This window comes from Macaca fascicularis, chromosome 17 (assembly GCF_037993035.2).
Source record: "Macaca fascicularis isolate 582-1 chromosome 17, T2T-MFA8v1.1".
Taxonomy (NCBI): domain Eukaryota; kingdom Metazoa; phylum Chordata; class Mammalia; order Primates; family Cercopithecidae; genus Macaca; species Macaca fascicularis.
The window spans coordinates 57,430,482-57,445,787 of record NC_088391.1 but is presented as its reverse complement, the minus strand read 5'-3'; the positions used below and the strand labels follow the sequence as shown (position 1 = coordinate 57,445,787).

Genomic DNA, 15,306 nt, shown 5'->3' with positions numbered 1-15,306 from the left:
TGTTTTATTTTGTTTTGTTTTGACTATTTTCGATCTACAGTAGGTTGAATCCGAGGATGCAGAACCCTCTCATGGATAAGGAGGGCTGACTTACAGTCAGCTCACTTTATCCTTTACACATAAAATGCCATCAACACACCAACACTTACCAAAAACAAAACAAAACAAAACAAAACAAAAACCTTGTTTTGCAAAGACTTGTGTCTTTTAACATAATTTCAACCCATGGGGATTTAAAATATTGTGTGTGCCACCACGCCACGCCACACTAATTTTTGTATTTTTAGTAGAGACAGGGTTTCACCGTGTTGTCAGACTGGTCCCGAACTCCTGACCTAGTGATCCGCCCACCTCGGCCTCCCAAAGTGCTGGAATTAGAGGCGTGAGGCACCACACCCGACCCAAAATATTTGTTATATTACACCTAATTTTTGAAATACCCAAAGAGGAATTTATCCTCCTGCTCTCTTCAGGATGTGCATAAGTATCTCCAGGCCTGGAGAGGGTAGGAAGAGAACATTAATGCTAATTTAAATTGAAAAAAGGAATACATTTAAAATACTGTGACTGTGAATGGTGAGTGTGAGTGTGTGTGTTGGGGGGCAGGTGGAGAGAGAGAAAAAAAAACCCACTTGTGTGCATACCCATATTCATGCACGGGTTCTACCTGGACTATATTATTGCTTGATCATAGTCCTACTGATCTAGGACAGGTTTAGCTTTAGCGTGTTTGTTTCATAGACACCTGTGCCTTCTAATCTAGGGCCAGATCACAGTGTCCTGGAAATAGTGTGCAGTCTCTCCCAGATGTTTATGTTCCATTCTGCACACCTAACATTTATATGTATTTGAAATAGTTAATTTCTTCACACCTCAATTTTCCACTTTGTGAGATGGAATTATAATTGCTTAGAATTGCTTTGTTTACATAAATTATTTATGTAAAGCACCTGTCGTAATGCCTAGTGGCACTCAATGAACTTTTTCCTAAACTTTGAAATAATGTCATGGAAAGTAACTGCATTTGTATTAGAGAGAGTTGTGTTATATCATTAGGAGGACAAGCCCAATGTAGTATTTGTTCTTAATCTAAGAGTTCAATTTATAGATCTAGTGCATTTGAAGCTGGTTATATTTTTTTAACTTTCATGTTAGGTTCGGGTGCATGTACAGGTTTGTTATATGGGTAAACTACATATCATGGAGTTTGGTGTACAGATTATTTCACCACCCACATAATAAGCATAGTACTTGATAGGTAGTTTTTTCAATCCTCACCCTCCTCTGTCCCTCCGTCCTCAAGTAGGCCCTGATGTCTGTTTTTCTCTTCTTTGTGACCATATGTAGTCCATGTTTAGCTCCCACTTATAAGTGAGAACATGTGGTATTTGGTTTTCTGTAACTGTGTTAGTTCACTTAGGATGCTGGCCTACAGTTCCACTCATGTTGCTGCAAAGGACACGGTCTTGTTCTTTTTATGGCTGTGTAGTATTACATGGTGTATATATACCACATTTTCTTTACTCAGTGTACTCTTGATGAGCATTTAGGCTGACTCCATGTCTTCACTATTGTGAATAGTTCTGCGATGAACCTACCTGTGCGTGTGTCTTTGTGGGAGGTCAGTTCATATTCCTTTGGGTGTATACCCAATAACGGGATTGTTGGGTTGAATAATGGGATTGCTTGAATTCTTTGAGAAACTGCTGAACTGCTTTCTACAATGGTTGAACTAATTTACATTTCCACCAGCAGTGTATAGTGTTCTCTTTTCTTCACAAACTTGCCAGCATCTGTTATTTTTTTGACTTTTTAATAACAGTCATTCTGACTGGAGCGAGATGGTATCTCATTGTGGTTTTGATTTGTATTTTTCTATTGATTAGTGATGTTGAGCATGTTTTTTCTCGTATGCTTGTTGGCTGTGTGTATCTCTTCTTTTGAAAATTGTCTGTTTAGGTCCTTTGCCCACTTTTGAATGAGATTATTTGTGTTTTTGTTTGTTTTACTTGTTGATTTGTTTAAGTTCCTTATAGATTCTGAATATTACACCTTTGTGGGATGCGTAGATTGCAAATATTTTCTCTCATATTGTAGGTTGTCTGTCTACTCTGTTGATAGTTTCTTCTGCTGTGTAAAATCTCTTTAGTTTAATTTGTTTTCATTTGTTAATTTTTGTTTTTGTTTTAATTGCTTGTGGTGTCCATGTCATGAATTCTCTGCCAAGTCCTATGTCCAGAATGGTATTTCCTAGATTATCTTCCAAGAGTTTTCTAGTTTCAGGTTTTACATTTAAGTCTTTAATATACCTTGAGTTGATTTTACAATGTGGTATAAGGAAGAAGTCCAGTTTTCAATCTTTGCATATGGCTACCCAGCACCATTTATCAAATGAGAAGTCCTTTCCTCATTGGAAGCCGGGTATTTTATTAGGAGCCCAATAATGGACATTTGGAGTATTGTAACCAGAGACATAAATATTAAGTTTTTTTGTGTGTGTGCATCAAACCAAGATGTTCCAGTTATGGTTGAATAAAAGGCTTCTATTATTATACTAATTTGATATGTATTTATTTTGATAAAATTATAACCCTTTACAATAATGGCATAGACATTTAATAGCTTTTACATTAATATCTAAGGATATTTCAGAATATAGCATTAGATACTGTACATTTTTCTTATAAACTTCAGCATTAATTAATAATAGCCTACTAAATTTCTGCTAAAGAAAATTATAAGGGGAAAATATAAAGTTAAGCTGCAGTTGCTGGAGCTTAAAGTTCCATGGTGATTATTTGTAATTACTCTGAGAGAAGTTATTGAATCCATTCTGAACAGGCCCATTTATTTGGAGGGCACTACTTTCTTAAATCTCATCTTTTAAACTTTTTTGTTAACTAAAAAGAGCATTAAGTACCTCCATAAAATATTATGTGTTGACTTTTCAGATGCTAATAGCCTTGGTGTCTACTTTTTCCTGTCCCCAGTGGATAAGCTAAAAAGCAGTAGCATTGGTACGTTTTACTTCAGTGCTACATTTACACATTAATGTGACTGTTTTACTAATTAGGACTAAGCTGCTGGTAGTTTGTGTGTCACTTGCTGTACTCTTTCCTGCTGGTATTTTAAAGCCTGTGCTTTGGTAGTCACCTTTACTATTTTTCAACTTGACTTCCGATATTTTTATTTAGACCAACTCTCTAAAAAGTCTAGGTTATTTTTGAACCTGAATTTTACTATATTGTGCATAATAACACACTAATCCTTGTTCTTTTATAAGAACACTCGAAGGACCATTTGTCATATAGTATATAGTACACCATGGTTGACAACAATGGTTAACCTCTTATATTTGATAAAGAATAGAATAACAGGCAAATTATACTAAGTAATACCTAAATAAGCACCATAAAATAATACATTATCAAATGATATCTTTTTCCTTTCAGATTTTTATTTATATGTACAATAAAATCCAGATAAATACTGTTTATGTTTATCTTGATACCTGTTTCCTTCCTTCCTTTCTTCCTTCCTTCTTTCCTTCCTTCCTTCCTCCTTTCTTCCCTTCCTTCTTCCCTTCCTCCCTCCCACCCTTTCTCCCTTCCTTCCTTCCTTTCATCTCCTTCATTTACACATTCAACATATATCTGAGTATCAACTGTACACTAGGGATTACACAGTGATAATCTCTATTATTAATATTTTGGTAAAATAATAGGATACATCCACTTTTCTTCATGCTTCCCTTGCTTATGGTTACATTTGATACAATTTTTATTGCTGTCGGAATTACTTTAGGCATTCCGAGAGTTATAATGCCTTGAGTGACTGTCTCTGTTCCATTACATCATATGAATCAGCCAATGGTAGTGATCTCTCTTACCGACCAGTGAAAAGAGTTGGCACTGGTGAAAAATCAGTCCCCACAATCATCACTGATTCAATTCCTCATGCTCCTGTCAGGAAATAGGAAAATGAACTGTTCCAGATGAACAATCTGCACTTACAAGTGTGAGGAACTACACGGATTGTCTGATGGAGGGAGAGGGGTTTGCTCTTTTGGAGATCTATCCCCATTTTGGATGCTACAGAGTGACAAGCCTGAAAATGATTAGCCATGGATTTAGGATGGCGTTGGGACAAGCTGGTGCCTGTGATTGTTGCCATCAGAGTCATAAATGTCAGGGAATGATGTTACCACTTGGCTTTTATAGGACAAATAAAGTTTAATCCAAAGAGCAACGATGGAACTAAATAAACCTATTCCTAATTATTCCCTAAACTTTATTTTCTCTTCTGTAACAACTACACTGTAGTCACTTGGTCATAAGATAAGTCCTTTTTATGTATGTTACTGCTCATGGAAATAACATTCCATAACTAGATGTAGTACTCTGCCTTGTTCTATTTTATGGTATTTAGTTGTTCTGTTTCTTGCACATACTTTTTTAATCCCTGCAGGCTCCAGCAGTGCCCTAGGCAGTGAAATCAGAATAGAAAATGAGTTGCTTCTAGACAAATCAGGTACATTTTTGTGTGAATAATTTATTCCTTAGTATCATCAGAGTACATTAATTTGTGCACTTGACACAGTGATTTATCAGTGTCTATTCTTTGCCATTTAAATATTAGAATCCTACTGACCCAATAAGATTTGGTTGGAATGGTGGCTAGTCCTTCTAGTATCTTTTTCTTTGTTCTGTTTTTCCTTAGATGTCTAGTTTAGTACTATCCGATTCTCATACAATTTATTGTATAGTAATGTTAGGGATTTTTATTCCCATGTTTTATAGGTTGTCACATTATATATTTTGGCACTGCCTTTTCTTCCATTAAAATCTTTCATAGTTATTATGCTTATCCTGAAAGTTCTGCACATAAGAAAATATTGAAAGAAGAGGCTCAATCCATAAGCAATTTTAGAGGCATGAGAATGATACAATGGACTTTAGGGACTTAGGGGGAAGAGTGGGAGAGGGTGAGGTATAAAAGACTACAAATTTGGTGCACTGCTTACTGTTTGAGTGATGGGTACAGCAAAATCTCACAAATCACCACTAAAGAACTTCCTCATGTAAACAAATACCGTGTATAACCCAGTAACTAATAGGAAAACAAAAAACTTAAAATATATTTAATTATCCTTTACTACTTACTCTAGCTAGGCTTGTGAAGATATTTTGGGTCACAAACTTTGTAACCAAAGAAGAGGAAGGAAGGAAGGAAGGAAGGAAGGAAGGAAGGAAGGAAGGAGGAAGGTGGAAGGAGGAAGGAAGGAAGTGAGCAAAACTTAAAAAAGAGGAAGAAAGGAAGTGAGCAAAACTTTTTCCAAGTAGCAACTATTAGAATTTGGCGTAACATTTTAAATATAGGAAAAATAGCATTATTATGGAAGCTGAATGGGAGTATTACGTAAAATATTTTTACTACTTATTCCCTTCATGATTACAAAATCTTTCACAATCATACACCTGGTGCACAGGAGGGTGTTTAATATAGGATCACAAGGGCTTTAATAGCAGAATTGTTAATCCACTGGTTTGGGGCCATGTGTCAATTAGAATTTCCTTTCAAAATAGCAAGAATATCTCTTTCCACTTGTTTTTCCCTTTGGTCAATACAAGACTCAAAATGCTGTAAATTAATAATTGAAATCAGCATGCTTAATATCTTGGTATTTACAGTTTCAACAATTTTTTTTACTGAATTAAAATTATATTTGTAAATAAATTTGAAGAAAAATTTTTAATAGGCATGATTTCTTTTTGACCCAAGTATGTCTATGTTAAAATAATGTTCAATGAAACTACAATAAATTTTCAAACTTTAAAAAGAAAAGATTCAATATAATTATCAGTGTTAAGACAATTACGAATGATGAATATCATGAAATAATAATATTAATATTAGATAAAAGGAATTTTGTATTTCTTCAGTTTCTTCATCTACAAAAGAAGATAGCAACATATATCTTGTGTTAAAACACTGTATATATATACACATTCAGCTTCTGTAATTAATACCTCTTTTTCTTAAGCTTGAAATATTTCACCAAAATTATAGTTGCTACTTGAAAATATTTTGCTCTCTAGTAGTCAGTTATAAGATTCTTTACATCTCTGGTGTATTTTAGATAGAAACTTTACAGCATAATATAAGCTCTCTTTAAGAAGAGTGATAGAAATGATAGAAATAAAGAATACGAGGGGCGGAGCAAGATGGACGAATAGGAACAGCTCCAGTCTCCAACTCCCAGTGCAAGCGACACAGAAGACCGGTGATTTCTGCATTTTCAACTGAGGTACTGGGTTCATCTCACTAGGGAGTGCCGGACAATCGGTGCTGGTCAGCTGCTGCAGCCCGAACAGCAAGAGCTGAAGCAGGGTTAGGCATCGCCTCACCTGGGAAGTGCAAGGGGGAAGGGAATCCCTTTTCCTAGCCAGGGGAACTGAGACACACAACACCTGGAAAATCGGGTAACTCCCACCCCAATACTGCGCTTTAAGCAAACGGGCACACCTGGAGATTATATCCCACACCTGGCTGGGAGGGTCCCACGCCCACGGAGCCTTCCTCATTGCTAGCACAGCAGTCTGCGATCTAACCGCAAGGCAGCAGCGAGGCTGGGGGAGGGGTGCCCGCCATTGCTGAGGCTTAAGTAGGTAAACAAAGCCGCTGGGAAGCTCGAACTAGGTGGAGCTCACAGCAGCTCAAGGAAACCTGCCTGTCTCTGTAGACTCCACCTCTGGGGACAGGACACAGTAAACAACAACAAAAGCAGCAGAAACCTCTGCAGTTGCAAACGACTCTGTCTGACAGCTTTGAAGAGAGCAGTGGATCTCCCAACACGGAGGCTGAGATCTGAGAAGGGACAGACTGCCTGCTCAAGTGGGTCCCTGACCCCTGAGTAGCCTAACTGGGAGACATCCCCCACTAGGGGCAGTCTGACACCCCACACCTCACAGGGTGGAGTACACCCCTTAGAGGGAGCTACCAAAGCAAGAATCAGACAGGTACACTCGCTGTTCAGAAATATTCTATCTTCTGCAGCCTCTGCTGCTGATACCCAGGCAAACAGGGTCTGGAGTGGACCTCAAGCAATCTCCAACAGACCTACAGCTGAGGGTCCTGACTGTTAGAAGGAAAACTATCAAACAGGAAGGACACCTACACCAAAACCTCATCAGTACGTCACCATCATCAAAGACCAGAGGCAGATAAAACCACAAAGATGGGGAAAAAGCAGGGCAGAAAAGCTGGAAATTCAAAAAATAAGAGCGCATCTCCCCTGGCAAAGGAGCGCAGCTCATCGCCAGCAACGGATCAAAGCTGGACGGAGAATGACTTTGATGAGATGAGAGAAGAAGGCTTCAGTCTATCAAACTTCTCAGAGCTAAAGGAGGAATTACATACCCAGTGCAAAGAAACTAAAAATCTTGAAAAAAAAGTGGAAGAATTGATAGCTAGAGTAATTAATGCAGAGAAGGTCATAAACGAAATGAAAGAGATGAAAACCATGACACCAGAAATACGTGACAAATACACAAGCTTCAGTAACTGACTCGATCAACTGGAAGAAAGAGTATCTGCGATTGAGGATCAAATGAATAAAATGAAGCGAGAAGAGAAACCAAAAGAAAAAAGAACAAAAAGAAATGAACAAAGCCTGCAAGAAGTATGGGATTATGTAAAAAGACCAAATCTACGTCTGATTGGGGTGCCTGAAAGTGAGGGGGAAAATGGAACCAAGTTGGAAAACACTCTTCAGGATATCATCCAGGAGAACTTCCCCAACCTAGTAGGGCAGGCCAACATTCAAATCCAGGAAATACAGAGAACGCCACAAAGATACTCCTCGAGAAGAGCAACTCCAAGACACATAATTGCCAGATTCACCAAAGTTGAAATGAAGGAAAAAATCTTAAGGGCAGCCAGAGAGAAAGGTCGGGTTACCACAAAGGGAAGCCCATCAGACTAACAGCAGATCTCTCGGCAGAAACTCTACAAGCCAGAAGAGAGTGGGGGCCAATATTCAACATTCTTAAAGAAAAGAATTTTAAACCCAGAATTTCATATAGCCAAGCTAAGTTTCATAAGTGAAGGAGAAATAAAATCCTTTACAGATAAGCAAATGCTTAGAGATTTTGTCACCACTAGACCTGCCTTACAAGAGACCCTGAAGGAAGCACTGAACATGGAAAGGAACAACCGGTACCAGCCATTGCAAAAACATGCCAAAATATAAAGACCATCGAGGCTAGGAAGAAACTACATCAACTAACGAGCAAAATAACCAGTTAATATCATAATGGCAGGATCAAGTTCACACATAACAATCTTAACCTTAAATGTAAATGGACTAAATGCTCCAATTAAAAGACACAGACTGGCAAACTGGATAAAGAGTCAAGACCCATCAGTCTGCTGTATTCAGGAGACCCATCTCACACGCAGAGACATACATAGGCTCAAAATAAAGGGATGGAGGAAGATCTACCAAGCAAATGGAGAACAAAAAAAAGCAGGGGTTGCAATACTAGTCTCTGATAAAACAGACTTTAAACCATCAAAGATCAAAAGAGACAAAGAAGGCCATTACATAATGGTAAAGGGATCAATTCAACAGGAAGAGCTAACTATCCTAAATATATATGCACCCAATAGAGGAGCACCCAGATTCATAAAGCAAGTCCTTAGCGACTTATAAAGAGACTTAGACTCCCATACATTAATAATGGGAGACTTCAACACTCCACTGTCAACATTAGACAGATCAACGAGACAGAAAGTTAACAAGGATATCCAGGAATTGTACTCATCTCTGCAGCAAGCAGACCTAATAGACATCTATAGAACTCTCCACCCCAAATCAACAGAATATACATTCTTCTCAGCACCACATCGCACTTACTCCAAAATTGACCACATAATTGGAAGTAAAGCACTCCTCAGCAAATGTACAAGAACAGAAATTATAACAAACTGTCTCTCAGACCACAGTGCAATCAAACTAGAACTCAGGACTAAGAAACTCAATCCAAACCACTCAACTACATGGAAACTGAACAACCTGCTCCTGAATGACTACTGGGTACATAACGAAATGAAGGCAGAAATAAAGATGTTCTTTGAAACCAATGAGAACAAAGATACAACATACCAGACTCTGGGACACATTTAAAGCAGTGTGTAGAGGGAAATTTATAGCACTAAATGCCCCCACAAGAGAAAGCAGGAAAGATCTAAAATTGACACTCTAATATCACAATTAAAAGAACTAGAGAAGCAAGAGCAAACACATTCGAAAGCTAGCAGAAGGCAAGAAATAACTAAGATCAGAGCAGAACTGAAGGAGATAGAGACACAAAAACCCCTCCAAAAAATCAATGAATCCAGGAGTTGGTTTTTTGAAAAGATCAACAAAATTGACAGACCGCTAGCAAGACTAATAAAGAAGAAAAGAGAGAAGAATCAAATAGATGCAATAAAAAATGATAAAGGGGATATCACCACCGACCCCACAGAAATACAAACTACCATCAGAGAATACTATAAACACTTCTACGCAAATAAACTAGAAAATCTAGAAGAAGTGGATAATTTCCTGGACACTTACACTCTTCCAAGACTAAACCAGGAAGAAGTTGAATCCCTGAATAGACCAATATCAGGCTCTGAAATTGAGGCAATAATTAATAGCCTACCAACCAAAAAAAGTCCAGGACCAGATGGATTCACAGCTGAATTCTACCAGAGGTACAAGGAGGAGCTGGTACCATTCCTTCTGAAACTATTCCAATCAATAGAAAAAGAGGGAATCCTCCCTAACTCATTTTATGAGGCCAACATCATGCTGATACCAAAGCCTGGCAGAGACACAACAAAAAAAGAGAATTTTAGACCAATATCCCTGATGAACATCGATGCAAAAATCCTCAATAAAATACTGGCAAACCGGATTCAGCAGCACATCAAAAAGCTTATCCACCATGATCAAGTGGGCTTCATCTCTGGGATGCAAGGCTGGTTCAACATACGCAAATCAATAAACATAATCCAGCATATAAACAGAACCAAAGACAAGAACCACATGATTATCTCAATAGATGCAGAAAAGGCTTTTGACAAAATTCAACAGCCCTTCATGCTAAAAACGCTCAATAAATTCGGTATTGATGGAACATACCTCAAAATCATAAGAGCTATTTATGACAAACCCACAGCCAATATCATACTGAATGGGCAAAAACTGGAAAAATTCCCTTTGAAAACTGGCACAAGACAGGGATGCCCTCTCTCACCACTCCTATTCAACATAGTGTCGGAAGTTCTGGCTAGGGCAATCAGGCAAGAGAAAGAAATCAAGGGTATTCAGTTAGGAAAAGAAGAAGTCAAATTGTCCCTCTTTGCAGATGACATGATTGTATATTTAGAAAATCCCATTGTCTCAGCCCCAAATCTCCTTAAGCTGATAAGCAACTTCAGCAAAGTATCAGGATAGAAAATTAATGTGCAAAAATCACAAGCATTCTTATACACCAGTAACAGACTAACAGAGAGCCAAATCATGAATGAACTTCCATTCACATTTGCTTGAAAGAGAATAAAGTACCTAGGAATCCAACTTACAAGGGATGTAAAGGACCTCTTCAAGGAGAACTACAAACCACTGCTCAGTGAAATCAAAGAGGACACAAACAAATGGAAGAACATACCATGCTCATGGATAGGAAGAATCAATATCGTGAAAATGGCCATACTGCCCAAGGTAATTTATAGATTCAATGCCATCCCCATCAAGCTACCAATGAGTTTCTTCAAAGAATTGGAAAAAACTGCTTTAAAGTTCATATGGAACCAAAAAAGAGCCCGTATTGCCAAGACAATCCTAAGTCAAAAGAACAAAGCTGGAGGCATCACGCTACCTGACTTCAAACTATACTACAAGGCTACAGTAACCAAAACAGCATGGTACTGGTACCAAAACAGAGATATAGACCGATGGAACAGAACAGAGTCCTCAGAAATAATACCACACATCTACAGCCATCTGATCTTTGACAAACCTGAGAGAAACAAGAAATGCGGAAAGGATTCCCTATTTAATAAATGGTGCTGGGAAAATTGGCTAGCCATAAGTAGAAAGCTAAAACTGGATCCTTTCCTTACTCCTTATATGAAAATTAATTCAAGATGGATTAGAGACTTAAATGTTAGACCTAATACCATAAAAACCCTAGAGGAAAACCTAGGTAGTACCATTTAGGACATAGGCATGGGCAAAGACTTCATGTCTAAAACACCAAAAGCAATGGCAGCAAAAGCCAAAATTGACAAATGGGATCTCATTAAACTAAAGAGCTTCTGCACAGCAAAAGAAACTACCATCAGAGTGAACAGGCAACCTACAGAATGGGAGAAAATTTTTGCAATCTACTCATCTGACAAAGGGCTAATATCCAGAACCTACAAAGAACTCAAACAAATGTACAAGAAAAAAACAAACAACCCCATCAAAAAGTGGGCAAAGGATATGAACAGACATTTCTCAAAAGAAGACATTCATACAGCCAACAGACACATGAAAAAATGCTCATCATCACTGGCCATCAATGAAATGCGAATCAAAACCACAATGAGATACCATCTCATACCAGTTAGAATGGCAATCATTAAAAAGTCAGGAAACAACAGGTGCTGGAGAGGATGTGGAGAAATAGGAACACTTTTACACTGTTGGTGGGATTGTAAACTAGTTCAACCATTATGGAAAACAGTATGGCGATTCCTCAAGGATCTAGAACTACATGTACCATATGACCCAGCCATCCCATTACTGGGTATATACCCAAAGGATTATAAATCATGCTGCTATAAAGACACATGCACACATATGTTTATTGCGGCACTATTCACAATAGCAAGACTTGGAATCAACACAAATGTCCATCAGTGACAGACTGGATTAAGAAAATGTGGCACATATACATCATGGAATACTATGCAGCCATCAAAAAGGATGAGTTTGTGTCCTTTGTAGGGACATGGATGCAGCTGGAAACCATCATTCTTAGCAAACTATCGCAAGAACAGAAAACCAAACACTGCATGTTCTCACTCATAGGTGGGAACTGAACAATGACATCACTTGGACTCAGGAAGGGGAACATCACACACCGGGGCCTATCATGAGGAGGGGGGAGGGGGGAGGGGGTAGGGATTGCATTGGGAGTTATACCTGATGTAAATGACAAGTTGTTGGGTGCTGACGAGTTGATGGGTGCAGCACAGCAACATGGCACAAGTATACATATGTAACAAACCTGCACGTTATGCACATGTATCCTAGAACTTAAAGTATAATAATAATAGAAAAATAAAAAATAAAAAAATAAAAAAGATAAAAAAAATACATCCCTTCATCCTCCCAAAAAAAAAACAAAAACAAAAATTTGCAAGAAAAAAGAAAACTCCCATCCAAAAGTGGGCAAAGGACATGAATAGACAATTCTCAAAAAAAAAAAAAAAAAAAAAAAAAAAAAAAAAAAAAGATATACAATCAGCCAACAAACATTATGAAAATAAATGCTCACCATCACTAATTATCAGGGAAATGCTCATTAAAACCACGATGAGATACCACCTTACTCCTGCAAGAATGACCATAATTAAAAAGTCAAAAAATAATAGATGTTGGAGTGGATGTGGTGAAAAGGGAACACTTTTACACTGTCGGTGGGAATGCAAACTAGTACAACCATTCTGGAAAATGGTATGGAGATTCCTTAGAGAACTAAAAGTAAAACTACCTTCGATCCAGCAATCCTACTACTGGGTATCTACCCAAAAGAAATCAAGTCATTATATGAAAAAAGACTCCAGCACATGCACGTTTACAGCAGCATATTTCACAACTGCAAAAATATGGAAACAACGTTATTGCCCATCAATCAACAAGTGGATAAAGAAGATATGGCATATATACACCACAGAACACTACTCAGCCATAAAGCGGAATGAAATAATGGCCTCTGCAGCAACCTGGATGGAGTTGGAAGCCATTATTGTAAGTGAAGTAACTCAGGAATGGAAATCCTAATATCGTATGTTCTCACTTGTAAGTGGGAGCTAACCCATGAGGGTGCAAAGGCATAGGAATGACATGATGGACTTCGGGGACTAGGAGGGAAATGTGGAAGGAGGGTGAAGGATAAAAGAAGACTATACATTGGGTACAGTGTACACTGCTCAGGTTATGGGTGCACCAGAATCTCAGGAATCACCACTAAAGAACTTATCCACCTAACCAAAATCCACCTGTATGCCCCCAAACTATTGAAGTTTTTAAAAATACTAGAACAATTATGAGAGTGACTAAGTTTATGTCCTCTGAGCTGGAAAGACTTTTTCGCAAAAGTAACCACAACCCATGAACACAGGACGTCTTTCCATTATTTATGTCTTCTTTAATTTCTTCAAGCAAAGTGTTGTAGTGCTCAGGGTAAATGCTGATTACGTCTACTCCTGAGTATTCTATTCTTTTCGTGCTACTGTAAATGTAATTATTTTCTTAATTATTTTTGGACTGTTGATTGTCAACGTACACAAATGCAACTGGTTATGGTGTATTCATTTTCGATCTTGCAACTTTGACAAATTAATTTATTAGCTCTAAATAAAAAGAATACTAGTGATAGAAGTTTAATGTAAGAATGTTTCATCATATACTTAGGTGCTCACTGTTTTATATATAGAGTAGCATAAACAATATTAATAGCTGATATTGAGGAGGTACATGCACCCAGTACTTTACATTTATTATATTCCCAAGAATATTATCAGCTCTATATTTTTATCTAATTTTCAACAGATGAGGAAACTGGGAATCTGAGAAGTTAAATGACATATCCATTGGCTCATAACTAGGAAATGAGATGGCTGAATTTAAACTTGAGTCAATCTTTTGAACTGTAAGACTCCTAAATCTTCCATACTGATTGCTTTTGATTAACCACTTATTAAAAATATCACATAGAAGCCACCTAAAATAAAAAAAATTATGTATTTATACTAACACTCTGCTTTCAAAAAGGATATTGAGTTCATAAAAAAGGATTCTAAGCCCTATGCTTAAAACTATTTTTAAGTTAACAGAAAAAAAGTCTAATATAAAATGGTTATAAAATATGTATGCTCAATGGATTATGCCCACATGGTTTTATGATAGTAAGAAACATAGCAAATAAAATATAATTTCACAAACATGCAGTCATTTCGGTGAACATTTTCCACATATGTTCTCTTCTATGTTTAATTTTCTTTCTCTGAGCATTTCATGTATCTGTTTTATTGTTGTGTCTTGTGTGTTTTTCCATACTGGACTTATTATTATTTTTAAATGTTACTTTCTTTGCCCACTAAGGACAAGGACAATATATGGAATATTCTTATAAAAAAATTTAAAAAGGCCTTTGATCCTATGTTGATCACTTTGTTAAATGTATTTTCAGTTACTTTCAATAAATATTCGTTAAGCACCCTCTTTTTTTTTTTTTTTTTTTTTTTTTGCCAAGGACTAAAGCTATTGCTGGAATTATAAAAGCTAATAAAACACAGTCCCTGCTTTCAAGAGTTTGTAAATAGAGCAAGACATTAAACAAAGAAATGCACTGAAATTAGAAACCAGTGACCTGAAAGTCTCTACATGTAGATACTAAACTGTTATAATCAAGCACCATTGCTGGATACACACACACAAAAGTAGTCTTGATGATTCCAAGCAGCAATTTATCCAAGCCATAGAGAGAGAAAGCCCTGCTACCATATTTAGTTCATCTCTAGAATGTATTGATTTTTTCCTACTTTGACTACAGATTTGGTAATAATTTAAGCAATGTTATATATTGCAGAGTAGATTTTTTTAAAAATGGATTCACAAACTCCATGGAGATTGTGTGATCTTTGTCATTTTGCCTGTTTTGTCATATTAATTTAAACCAAATTTTCTATAAAAGGTAAGACATATTCAATATATTGTATACACAGCAATTTTTATACCTAGACTCAAGGTACTCTTCTATTAAAAATATATTTAAAAATTTTAGGCGCCTGTAGTCCCAGCTACTCGGGAGGCTGAGGCGGGAGAATGGCGTAAACCCGGGAGGCGGAGCTTGCAGTGAGCGGAAATCCGGCCACTGCACTCCAGCCTGGGCGACAGAGCGAGACTCCCTCTCAAAAAAAAAAAAAAAAAAAAAAATTTAAATCATAAAAATACCTTTAGTGGGACTTCCCAAAATATAC

The 15,306-nt window shown here is 37.2% G+C and overlaps 1 protein-coding gene and 1 long non-coding RNA gene across 10 annotated transcripts in view; one reads left to right on the top strand and one right to left on the bottom strand.

The window, feature by feature from the left end:
• The window catches only part of PCDH9 (protocadherin 9), a 956,768-nt gene that overhangs the window by 416,777 nt on the left and 524,685 nt on the right, over positions 1 to 15,306 (top strand). The window lies entirely within an intron of this gene.
• Positions 1 to 15,306, bottom strand: part of LOC135968117 (uncharacterized) — a 113,769-nt gene that overhangs the window by 76,490 nt on the left and 21,973 nt on the right. The window lies entirely within an intron of this gene.